Genomic DNA, 12,861 nt, shown 5'->3' with positions numbered 1-12,861 from the left:
TGTGAGGTACCTATAGAGAAATAGGAAAAGTGAAAAAGAAAAAAGTGTGGAAGTACTGTCCATCTTTCAAGTAGCTCAGATGAGAGACAGTGTATGTCTGTGGATTTAATATGTGGCCCCATCCTCAAAACTCCACTTTAGTGCTTTAGACTGTTGCAAGGATTTTAAAGGAACCACTAACAGGATGGCCAAAATTGTCACCTGGGACAAAAGTGATCTGTATGTGCTTTGATTCCATCTTCAGAACCACATTAAGAAGGGTTCAAAGGTCTCTTTCCAACTAAGACTCAGAGCCATCCCACATGTCATCTGAGTACCATTGCAGGTGGGGCACTCTAGGGATGAGACTGAACACTTGGCAAGAAATAGATGTGTGCTGCAATGGCATGTCACAGAGAGACGTACAGACAGAAATTTCCAGATGTTCTTGTATTTCTTTGTGCTTTGTAAACCCCAATGTTGAATTGAAGGTCATAGGGGTGGCTGTCAGGAAGTGATGGTTAGTGTTAATTGTCAGCTTGACAGAATCTAGGATCTCATGAGAGAGGCGCTTCTGAGCATACTTGCAGAGAATTACCTGGATCATGTTCATTGAGGTGTGAAAGACCTGCCACTGTGCGTGGTGCCATTGCCTGCTTGGGATCCTTGACTGTACAATGGAGAAAGAGAGTTCCAACAGCAGTGTGTGTTTATTGCTCTCAGCTTCCTGATTGTGGATACCATGTGACCAGCCTGACTTCCCCAGCATGATGGAGCATACTCTGGAGCTGTAAACTGGAATAAGTCCTTTTTTTCCCCTTAAGCTGCTTTTCACAGTATTTTATCACAGTAGCAGGAAAAAAAAAAAACTAAGGCAGATATTAAGGTAGACATTGCATGAGCAAGAGAGTAAATGTGACCTGGAGCAAAATGGAAGCCACAAGCGACAAGGCAGAATACACATTTGAGTATAACTAGAATTTCCTCAGTGGTGCACTAGATATCAATATCCATATCCATATAGCATGGGCCACCACACCTGGCTTTGCAACCATGTTGTTACACAGGACAGTGAAAACACGGCAGTGGATCAGGTCTTCAGCAGGGTCTTTTCTTTGCGGAGTGCTTGTGTCTGTGAATCTTTGCCGTGAACAATATGAATGCTGATGGAGGCTTGGTGATGAAGAAGGAAGTATTATTTGGTGTGGTCCATGTGAAGATGTGCCACTCAAAATTCCTTTCAAGTGAGGACCCTTTGTTACACTGTGATGACTAGGCTGAGCTGGCAGATGCATCTTAGGCTTGAGTTTTTGTAAACTGGCCTCTGGACAGTGCCAGAGCAGGTCAGGGGTCCAAGCCTTGAGCAAATTCTGCCCAACATGAGATTATTTCAAAAACTCTTCTGCTCTGAGCTCCCCTGGGTGTGGCCTTTGCTAGGTCTGTGCTGAGGCCAGATCCCTCCTCCTAACTTAGCCCTCTCCTTTTCTTTTGACACCACTATTCCCCAATGGACTTCAGGCGCTTAATTTCACATTAAGGGCAGCTTCTCAGGGAACCAAGCCCAAGAAAGGGACTTAACGAGAATAATGAAAATCCCTTCTATCAGGCAAGAGGAATGGGCTGAAGGGAGTCTTGTCCAGGCCCCTAAACTGGTTTTAAAGACTTGCCTCAGTCTTTATAAACTGCTTTTAGTACCTATAGTTTAGTCTGATCAGAGGGAGCCCCTGTCTGTGTTAGAGACTCCCTAATGAGACTCAATTAAAAGTTGGACTTGGTGATGGTGGGGGTGGTGGTAGATGCTTTCCATCTTGTTCTTTCTGCTCACCATTTTCTTTTTTGCTTTCCAACCACAGGTAGCACATGCCATAGACATCCTCTTCCCTTAATACCTAATCTTTATGTTTTTACCCCTGAATGTGGTGATCAATCATTTGTTTTCTTTCCTGTTAACTGATTGGCAGTTGCTAAAGCTTGATAGAGTAGAAAATCCTCCCCAGTGGGCTTTGAATGAATGAAATTCACAGAGCCATGTTCTAGCTCATAGGTACTCAAAGATCTTTTTCCCACACAAGATCCTGAACCCCAGGGTCCTTGAACAGATGAAGACTGACTTGGATCACTGCATTTGACCTGAGTGATGGGCCACACACCTGGTCTACCTCCTGAAAATACACTATTGCCTCAAAGAAGGTGGTTTTATAGAGGAAATGGCCCCTTGGTGCTGTAGGTTTTCCTTCGCCCCTGCAGACTGTAGCTGGTGTTATTAGTCAGCTCTCACATCTCTCCTGTTATTCTCATGTGCTGCATCACAGGGGTCATGAGGGATGCACATCTCCAAGGAAGAAATGGGCCTGAACTTGTTTTTGAGAGTCTCCGGAGAGGAGTAGGCTGAGATGTGCTTTGCCTTCTTGACCTACACAGTGAGGAGTTGAAGACTCTGAAAAGATCTGTGGTAGAGCCTTGAAAGACAAAAGAAAGCTCCTAAGCTGACAGGCAGCCAGGATGGCATGGCTTCTGGTTTGATCAACAGTGTAGTCATTACAGGTCTGTGAGAACAGAATAGTTCTCCACCTAAAGATTGTCAAGAAGTCAGAAGGACACACCCCAGCCCCAGCATTTCCCCACTCTGAATCCCACTGTGTGTGTGTGTGTGTGTGTGTGTGTGTGTGTGTGTGTGTGTGTCCTCAGTTCTTTGCATAGAGATTGAGAGTGAGAATCTTTCATGAAATGGTTTTCTCCTCCCTCTCCCCCCGAAGAAAACAAACCCTTCCTCATAGCTCTTGCCAGAGCAAATGGCAAAGAGGCATTCAGTCTTGTGTGCATTAAGGAAAACCCACATTCATGCAGACACAGAGGGGCCTGTGAAACCTCAGCTCTCACTCCCTTCAGAACATTTTAGGGACCAAAACATGAATGCAAAGTTGGATCAGCTACACTCCTAGAAATGGCTTTGGGTTTCTCTCTAAGCATCTAAAGGGGCCTTAACCATGTTGGGCTGTCCTGTGGGAATGCTCTCCCCACTCTCTCCAAAGCTCCAGATATTTATGACCAGGGCAAGCTGCAGGCGACAGCATCTGACGCCGTCTTTGGCGGTCTGGTTTCTATTCTTTCTGACAATGGATGTGTGGAGGGGGAAAGTGTTGGACTGTTTACTACTTCAAGACATTTTAAAAGGTAATGAATGTACAAACATCACAGGGGGAAAAAAAGAGCCCTCTGTAAGGTGGTTCAGAGTCAGAGAGAAAATTCAAACAATATTAGCCTCAAAAAGTCAACATCAGACACCCTTCTACTAAGGACCTACAAACAAACAGAGTTACTCTGTGCACACATTAACAACCGCAACGCCAGGCTGCTGGGCTGTTGCCTTCTCAGAGCCACGGGGGTTCATAACATGAGTTTGCAGAGGACTTAGAAGGTTCCAGAACCCTGGAGGAGCTTTGTCTTCTGAGGTCCTTCAGTGTCATAATTTTCGAAGGCAGAGGAAAACCATGGGGAAAATGAGGTTCCGGCATGACTGAGATGCATCTGGCTCTAATACCCACCTGTCCTTGTGTCTGGGGAACAGGAGGGGTTCATTTGGTTTTCTAGTTCTATGAAGAGACAAAGTGCTGCTGGGCAAGCACCTCTTTGCCCATTTGCCCTGCATATCAAAGAATTCAAAGGCAGAGTTACTGTTTGCAAATGTGAATAGTTCACAGTGAAAATAGAATCTACCATCTTGTCTTCCTGCTCACACAGATAGCTGGGATGTCCATTATTTCCTATCCCTTTACTCACTGGATGATGGACTAATAAAATAAAATAAAATAAAAAAAGCCCAAAGTTTCTTGTTATTTTCAATATTTTTTCAGAGATTTGCTTCCCAGCTTTTTAAAGATGGCCCTAGGTCTGGTCCACCAAGTCTTTGTGAGTTGTAAACAAGGTAGCTTGGTTACTTACGGTTACTTATACATCTTTCTAGAATCACAAGGTTGAATGATTTCAAAGAAGACAATTTTCTGGTCTGGTATTAGACCTCCATACTGCTATATCTGGTGGTAACGGGACTTAATGTCTTCTGAATCAAACCTGCCTGGCGAGGGCTGCCCATAGGAAAACTGGCTAAAAGTGTGTTCCAAGCATTGTACTTTTTTGAAAATGTTACTTTTCCTGTAGTCTGCACATTTTTTGCCACAACTTACCAAAAGGGAACACACACACACACACACACACACACACACACACACACACACACCCCTCATGAAATAGAAAGCATAGTATTTTTAACCTATCTTTTTCACATTAAACTGACAACAGATTTCTTAGTTTATTCTTTTTGATACAATTGTGCAAAAAGTTTCATATTGCCGTCCTGCATTCACCCTTTTATAATATCAGGTCTGAACTCTCTTTGACTTTTTTTTTTTTTTTTTTTTTTTGGCTAGCTGCACAAACTTAATTACCCACAGCGAAGTTTCAGACAACAATGAAGAGAAAATGACTTTTCCTTCTCGCAGTGAACCATGAGAGCAGTACGCACGAGTTCACAATGGGGAAGACTGGCTTTTGGCATTTAGACACCGTACTAGGGGAAGGCCACATGATCTGTGTTAACACATTCAAATGCAGAACTTGATTTGCAGAACGTGGAAGCCTCTCTTGTTTTTGCTAGATCAATGTGGCAGGAGCAGGATGGCTCTGAAGGCACACAAACAACAAACAAACAAACAAAACACCTCAGCCATAATTGTGGTTGGCTTAATGCATCTCCTAAGCCAGTCAATAGCAGATGGCCCTCCCGCTGCCCCCTCCCACTGCCTGATAAAGCTAGCCTCTTCCCCGGATCAAGGTATTAAGGTTTCAGTTATTTGTATTGATTTTATGTGCTGCCGGCCATGCTGATCTGTGGTTCACAAATTCCTCTTTTAAAATGTCACCACCATTTCATTTTCTCTCCCATCAATATTGTAGTCCTGGGGGCTGGCTGCCTGTTAACCTTCAGGGCTCTAGTCTTGTCAAAGGTTCTGGGGTAGGGGGGTCTGGCAGGTTCCCAAAATTTTCACAGGTATCATCAAAACAGGGGTGACCATGCGTTTTTTTTTTTTTCCAAGAAAAAAGAAAGAGAACCAGGGAGGAAACATAACAAAAGGAAGCTTTCAAATATTTTTCTCGGATACTTGAAACCATGTTTCTCTATTGTCTGTCTACGGGAAACAGACAAGCCCTCTAGTGGTTAACAAGGGAGCTCAGACACAATGGGAGACTCATTAGTTAGCTTTGGACATCATTCCTATTGCATCCACACCCATACACAGGTGTGTGTGCAGGAATTTCTATGCCTGAACACAGCTCTCACCAGCGGCATCTGCATCCTCAATTCTACTTGAAATAAATCTGAAAGGTGTTTTGAATTGACAGGTAATTTTAAATCAATAAAGATTTTCCCTGGAAGTGCTAGAATCTTCAGTCAAATATGGAAACTTGGCCATTTAATAATTTCACATAGATCCTTTCCCTTTTCAGCCCAGAATAAACTCACTTTCCCTGGAAGCCAGACAGAAACCTCCACACAGGCTGTATTTATCAGTCTACGGCGATCCTTTAACAAACATGCAGTGGGTAAAAATAAAACACATGTTTTCCCTTATTTCTCTGTAAGCGCTTACTTAAGGTTTTATTATATTTGGCCATGGGACATTCAGTAAACTTACTGATGATATCAAAGAATGATTTTACAAACAGTAAAAGTTACACTATTGACACCTCCAAATTCTGGCGTATTTACATTGTGTTAGGGGCACACTTGCTCAGGGAGATTAACAAACATTACTAGGAAGGCTGTGGCCAAATCCACCCTGGTTGTTTATAAAACCTTTACAATTCATCAGCTTCCACTAACACACTGGCACTGTGCAATTACCATCAGTTTTAGAGAGCTTTAGCAAAACATCTAGTGCCCATGTAAATAGACAAATCTGAAAACTAGCTGGTCTGTTGGCTTACATACTGTAGGTAATGTTTTCTTTTGCTCAAATTTGTTCTGGAAACTAATCACGCTCTGATAAAGCCATCTGCAAATATGAGAAAGATTGACACCCACATGTCAAAGTTTACACAGCCTGACCAAGTGTACATATAGTACAGATGATGTAAGGCTGTGTCTCTGAGCTTCTCCAGGGCCATGTTGGAATGAAGCTCCCTGGAGGAGCATGGCCATGTGAAAGTGAGCCTGTCAGTCTCCTTGTCAAGCTAAGGCACTTCTCAAGGGCTAGTGGGCTGCTTTCTCTCATCTCCTTCATGGATCTTCCATGACCCCAGAATTGTCAGTCCAGAATCACCGGGTGATTATCACTAAACTAATTCCAAACAATGGCCTTTGCTCTCCCCCACACAATGGCAACTTACTGTACATGGCAGAAAAGGTGGCATGAAATATCAGTGACAGAGATGATATGAAATGGCATTTGTGTAGTAACTCACAAGACAGCAACTTTTACTGCACAGTATTTACTTATACACTGTGTCATAGGAACCCTGAATCCAAGGCAGACAGAGAAGCAGATGGGGCTGAAAACAAGGAGGAAGTTGACAGAAATTCATCCTTGGTTCATTTTGATGACAAACTTATCGGAGAGCCGGAGTGCCCAGGGCAAGCCTCCTTTGCTGGTGGGTAGCAGTGGCTGTATTATGAGCTCTGATTTCCCTATTTGGAAACACAGTAAAAAATGAAATCAACAGTTTTAGGAAGGAATTCTTTGTAGCGAGATTATCTTGGTTCCTGATGCTCCCTCTTCATTCTGAACTCAGTCAGAACTATTATATTTGAAATCTTATTCTTGAAAGATTTCTAGGGAACAATCACAAACTGCCTTGCTGACCATTTCTAGAATACAGCCCAGTAAGTCTGAATATTTAAGAATATTTAATATGAATACAAAGAGTTTGAATTATTTGAAGGATACACTGTTTATATTCTGTAGCATTTGGGCACTTCTTATGATTGCTCCACAGCTTTTTTTTTTTTTTTTTAACAATTTATCTGCTAAATCTTTCAGTTCCCATGATAAATATCAGATAATGTCTTAATACATCAAGAAGTCTGGAATTTTCTAAATTTCCAATTTTCAGATTTTACTTCCTATTTTATTGAGTTTTGTATGTGTGTGTATATGTGTATGAGTGTGTGTGTGTGTATGTGTGTGCACATGCACACATGATGTCAATGTATGTGGAGAGGCCAAAGGTCAATGTTGAAATATTGAGTGTCCTCCTCTATTATGCTCCACATTTTGGGGGGAGGGTGAGGAGGGTCTCTCCTTGAACCTAGAGCTTATTGACATAGTTAGTCTAGCTGGCTAGTGAGTCCTGAGAATCTGTCTATCTTGACCCCACAGCATGGTGAGCTAACAGGTGTGTGTTGTCATGTCAGGATTTCAGATGTGCGCCAGGGGACCTGAACTCAGGTCCTCACGCATGTGCAGTGGCACTTTAGCCACTGAGCCACCTCGAGCCCCAGGACTCGACTTCGTGATAGATTATTAAATTTGTAGTCAGTAACGGATCATCACTTCCTCATTATTGATTTGAATAGAGCAAAATAAAACCTGAAAGGTAGTTCTGAGATTTTTGTGTTTTAAGAACACGACAAACACTTTGTTTCTATTGTTGTTTCCTTAAGACTTTGATGATGACACAGCTATTTGTTCTGTCCAATGTGTATGCTTTGAAGACGTAAGCAGAGCAGGAATCTCCGCTCAGCCACAGTCAACTGTTCGCCTTCTTGGATCTTTACATATCTGTGTATTCCAAAATTACAAGCCAATGTCCCACCCTCAGCAACTCTTGAGTCTTATTTAATTGCAGATCTTTTTTTTTTTTTTTTTTGTGACTCTGACTTGCACCTAGTTAGCTGTCCTATAACACCAAATACTTCCTCTAGTTACCAGAAAATGACTTTAGCACACACCTGTGATTCCAGTGCTCAGAAAGTTGAGGCGAGAGGATTGGAATGAGGTTGAGGCTAACCTTGTTTATATAAGTACCAGGCCAGCCAAGGCTGAATATTGAGACCTCTCTCTTCTCTCTCCCCTCCCTCTCCCTCTTTCTCTTCCCCCCTTCCATATGTGTGTGTGTGCATGTCAAATGTGTGTGTAGAGGATACACACACACACACACACACACACGGAATACCTGTGCTTATACTCATAGATTATACTCATATCTTCAAAATACAGAAAGTGTGTGTGTGTGTGTGTGTGTGTGTGTGTGTGTGTGTGTGTGTGTGATGTGTATGGAGACCCCTCCAAAACTGAATATACCCAACTGCCGAGAAGTTTTAAAGACATGCTCTGTCTTTGAGTATTGCTCAATCCTTTGAGCAGTCTTTGGTCCTATAATGCTGCTTTTGGAACCTATAACCTCTTTTGTGCTTCCCTACCTATATTGATATGAAATGTGTAACGATTTTTACAATGATCCTTATCAAACAGAAGCCTCTTCTATGTTAGCTCATAAAACTTAATTTCCAATTTCCTCCTCGCAAACAATAAATGATCTTTGTCCCCATGTGGGTAATTGGATCATGGTGGTAGGTGATAGCTTCTCGGTTACCAGGTAATTCTGCCTCAGAGCTTAGGTTAAGAGCAGGGTGGTAACTCTTACTTCTGGGATGGGAGGAGAGGGGCCAATACTTCCATTTCTTGATGCGTGTGCTGTGCCAACTCCTGACTGGTGACTTGCGCTCTTATCTCTTATATCACCAGCTCTTTCCTGCCTCCTTACTGAGTTGTACCACCCCTGCCCCACTTAATACTCTTTGATGCTTTGCACAGCTCCTAACACAAAGACTCAACTCAATTGAGGGCTGGCGTGGTTTGGCTAGTGCCAGCCATGCTGACAGCCCCAGCTCTTTTCTCTATCCCTTCTTTTCAATGCTTCCCTTACCATTGGCCCACACTGTTCAGTTCACCTGTATATCCCCGAGACCAGGACAGTTCTGGCACGCTGCAGATGCTAAATCAACTTTTCAGACATGGAGGACAAACAAATGAACGCATTTCATCCTTTTGACAATCCTAAAATAAGGAAATAGGGGATCAAAGGGAGTTAGTCACATGTCCAAGTCACAGCTAATAGCAAGCAGAGGTTAATGTCTCAGCAATTCTCGAAGGTCTCCTGTGGGATCCTTCATAAAGCCCCTAGGCAGATGAAGGAGCTCAGGCTGGCGGATCATGTTGCCCAAATGCTCAAGGAGTATGCCCTCTCTCTGCAATTTTCTTTCCCCTCAGATGTGTTTGCAGCCCATGGTGTTCCTAGAGATTTTATTTATCTGTGGATTTTCTTTGAAGAAAGGCAGCCGGAGGATGTTTTTTAGAAGCCAAGGTGAGAATTAGTGAGATGCTTTGCCATGGCACCTTTTACAACACTGGAAAATGATCATTAGACTCCCTCTCAAGGATAAAGGATTTGCATCTGGCTTGCATTGTGCAAACAGGGCTTTTGTTGATTTATCAACAGGACTTCGCTTGGGGTTTTGGATTGGATTCCAGAGGTTGGCACCTACACTCTAAAAATCTAAACAGAAGGAGAAAATAAATCACCAACTGGCACTTTAAAGGCAAAGATTTATACCAAACTTAATGAACTTCCTGTCTTGCTGAGCGTGAGGAAAATGTCATGTTTACCCCCATGCTCCCTGCTCCTGGCAGCCGATGTGCTGGGTTGGAAAGGATGCAGAAGTGGGTCAGACTCACCCAGCTGGAACTCAGGAAACTCATTAGAGTGCCAGCTCTCCAGAAGCACTGTGGCCTTCCTGGTCCACCCCTTCCCCTGGCTGCTTACCTTGCCCAAGGAGAAATGGGCACCAGGTTGCAGTGTGTTGTTCTCTAGAAGCAGACTAGCGATGGGTGATGTAAAGTGCAACCTGCTGACTTGCTGCTGTATGTGGGAGTGCTCTGTGATTCCTGGAAACAGTCAGGGCTGGGGAAAGTGGGATAAGCTGGGGAAAGCTGTTGGCAAAGGACAGGTCACCAAAACTACTACAGCTTAGTCATTCTGAGACCTCAAGAAACCAGTATAGACTTACAACAGTAAGGAGCTGGAGGACCCAACCTCCTAACTCCCACTGACTGGTCAAGAGCTGCTTCCAGGGGAATGAATTCTCTAGGATTTCCTAGCCAGTACGATCTTTGGGTGGAGACATATCACACCACTGAGGAAATCTTCAAAGAAAGGGATACAAGCTCGGGTAGCCAGGAGTGAGAGCCTTCACAGAAGCAGGGAGGGTCTGAGTGGGTGAGTCAGTCAGCTGTCCTGTTGGTTCTCTAGAATTTCTCTTTGCACCATTTATGTGGTTGGTGCATGGGGCCTGGGAGGGAGAAACATCTTAGCATCCTACTCAGTTGAAGAAACTTTCTTTCTTTGACTCTAGTGCTTGTAAAGTCAATACTTATCTGTTAATCACTTGACTCCCACCACTGGCATTGCAAGATCTAAAATCCTAATGATTGCCCAGCCTGTGTTTCCCTCCTATTGACATATCAAATGAGGAATGTCCAGATTCAAATTGATATGAACAACCTTCCTGCCACTAAATTCCAGAATGAACAATAAACCTGATTTTAAACAGGGAGTAAATCCTCTTGCCAGACTAAATATACCCAACTACTGCAGGTGAAACAAGAAAGTCATATGGTTAAGTAGTCCACTTATTTGAAAAATGATTAGGAGATCTGCAAGCATGGTAACACTAGGAGAACTTAGTCACTATTAAGGAGATCACTGGTTTATGCACCTCTGACAGGACCTCAGTGCATGCCTGATTTGCTTAGGTAACCCCCAAATCTTATGGATCTAGGACCATTCCTTCCTCTTCCTTTGCTTTCAAAAGTCAGCTACTAATTGTGTTCTGATGTAAGAGGCTTTCTTTGGGAGCGGTGTCAGGGCAGGTGAGCTGTTGGGTTTCCACGCCCCTCTCCACTGTTACCCAAACTACAGTGTGCTGTGGTCAGAAGGCCGTGGGCTTTTTGCTTGGTATTTCCTTATCTTGGGATTGAAACACCCTAAAGTTGAAGAGCAGTGGTCAATATTTAGACACGTTATGAAATCATGTCAGCTCCTCTTGATTGAGAGTCTCTTTGGATTTGTCAAATCAATAGCTTCTAAAGTCAGAACCCAGCATTGTGTAAGCATGGCTTTTGAAATATTTCTAAGCAATGCTTAAGTAATGGAGACAAATGGAAGTTCACCTGCTTCCTTTATTCACTTATTAGAGTGGACTAATTCCCCAGATAGACGTTTTGGGTAAGAGATCCTGGAACTGCATACAAACTTATGTTCAATTCATTCATGGTGGCTGAATCTATGTTTGTATATCTGGTGCATGTTTGTAGTTGTTGGCATTTTAATGTTACTAACAAATGACTAGACTTGGTCTCAGGCAACAGAAACTCAACTGTGTCTCTTCAAGGTACCACCTAGAGTGGGCAGTCCACAGGTAAAACTTTCAGTCCAGCATCTCGCCTGCCCTGCATTTGTTAACTTACAAATGGTGCTTTGAAAATTGCCCCCTTTCCCTTTTAACCTTGTGGTGCCAGAGGTTGAACCCAGGGCCTCATTCATGTTAGACAAGTGCCCTATGCCTTCATTACATCCAGCCCTAGTCCTTGCTTTTAGAGTCACTGTTTATGAACAAAACAAAGCAATTTATTCCATCTTACTCATTCCCCCACCCTCCTCTCATTCTCAAGAAATAGGATTTCTTTTGCAGTGTTTTTTAAGGACTAAGCATGGGCACTATAGTGAGTTATGAAGTTTGTCACTGGGATCCAGGGACCTCAATGTCCTTGTCATTGAGACCTTTTTGTCATTGTTATATGTTTCTTAAAAAGGTCTAGCCTGGGATCACGCACAGGACCACAGAATGGCTTGGGCCCAAGCCTTGAGCACAGCACAGCTTGATTAAGAGAAAGACATTTGTGTTCCCACCTCCTTAAACTTAGAGTTCCTGAGGTAATGTCTTTTCACACCTTCATCCATGTGCCACCCTGGAAACTTATCCAACTTCTTGTTCCCACTCCCATTGTCTGTACAGCCAATCAAAAGTCTTGTTCATTCATCTCTGGACACTATCCTCTTGGTCATTCCCTCAACTTTGGTTCTTAGCTTTGCTCCTGCCCATGTGAACTATTGGAAGGGCCCCCCCACATCCACACCCATCTCCTAGCCTGCGCTAGGCACATTCGTTTCTAACTGTCCTTCAAAAAATCTGGAGCTGGGTGGTGGTGGCGGCGGCGCACGCCTTTAATCCCAGCACTCAGGAGGCAGAGGCAGGTGGATCTCTGTGAGTTCGGGGTCAGCCTGGACTATAGAGTGAGATCCAGGAAAGGTGTAAAGCTACACAGAGAAACCTGTCTTGAAAAAACCATAAATAAACAAACAAACAAACAAACAAATAAATAAATAAATAAATAAACAAATAAATAAAAAGAAAGAAAAGAAGAAAAGACAAAAAAGAAAAGAAAAACCAAAAACCAAACCAAAACAGCAACAACAAAATCTGATGGGACTGTCTTTCTCTGCTCTCTGTGTCTCCAGAGGCCAGCACCAGTGAGCAGCTGTGTGGTTTCCACTCAGGGAGCTCTGTATTTCCCTCTTCTTGCCCACTGCCTTTCCTTTACTCGGTGTTGTCACCAGCCACCAAGACGCCCCTTCAAAAGCCTAGAGCCATCTTGTATTTAGCCTACCCTTAAATTCCCTAACCCTCTACCTCGCTGGCAAGACCCTAGGACACTTCTGTACCACATCCTGAGCCTGGACATTTGTCTGCAGTGTCTAACTGGCATTTATGTTTCCATTGTCATTTACCCACAATCCCTTCTCCACATACTCTCAGAATAAGTT

General features: G+C 43.3%; 1 long non-coding RNA gene across 1 annotated transcript; it reads right to left on the bottom strand.

Moving 5' to 3' along the window:
- Positions 1-4,787: 4,787 nt before the first annotated feature.
- On the bottom strand, positions 4,788-9,853 carry LOC121829142 (uncharacterized). Its single transcript, XR_006071936.2, has 3 exons — positions 9,802-9,853; positions 8,905-9,035; positions 4,788-6,664 (listed from the first exon to the last, which is right to left on the bottom strand). It is a non-coding gene; the product is annotated as an uncharacterized LOC121829142 (long non-coding RNA).
- Positions 9,854-12,861: the final 3,008 nt, after the last annotated feature.

This window comes from Peromyscus maniculatus, chromosome 4, assembly GCF_049852395.1.
Source record: "Peromyscus maniculatus bairdii isolate BWxNUB_F1_BW_parent chromosome 4, HU_Pman_BW_mat_3.1, whole genome shotgun sequence".
Classification (NCBI taxonomy): Eukaryota; Metazoa; Chordata; class Mammalia; order Rodentia; family Cricetidae; genus Peromyscus; species Peromyscus maniculatus.
The sequence above is the reverse complement of the archived record's forward strand: the minus strand, read 5'-3'. Positions and strand labels throughout refer to the sequence as shown.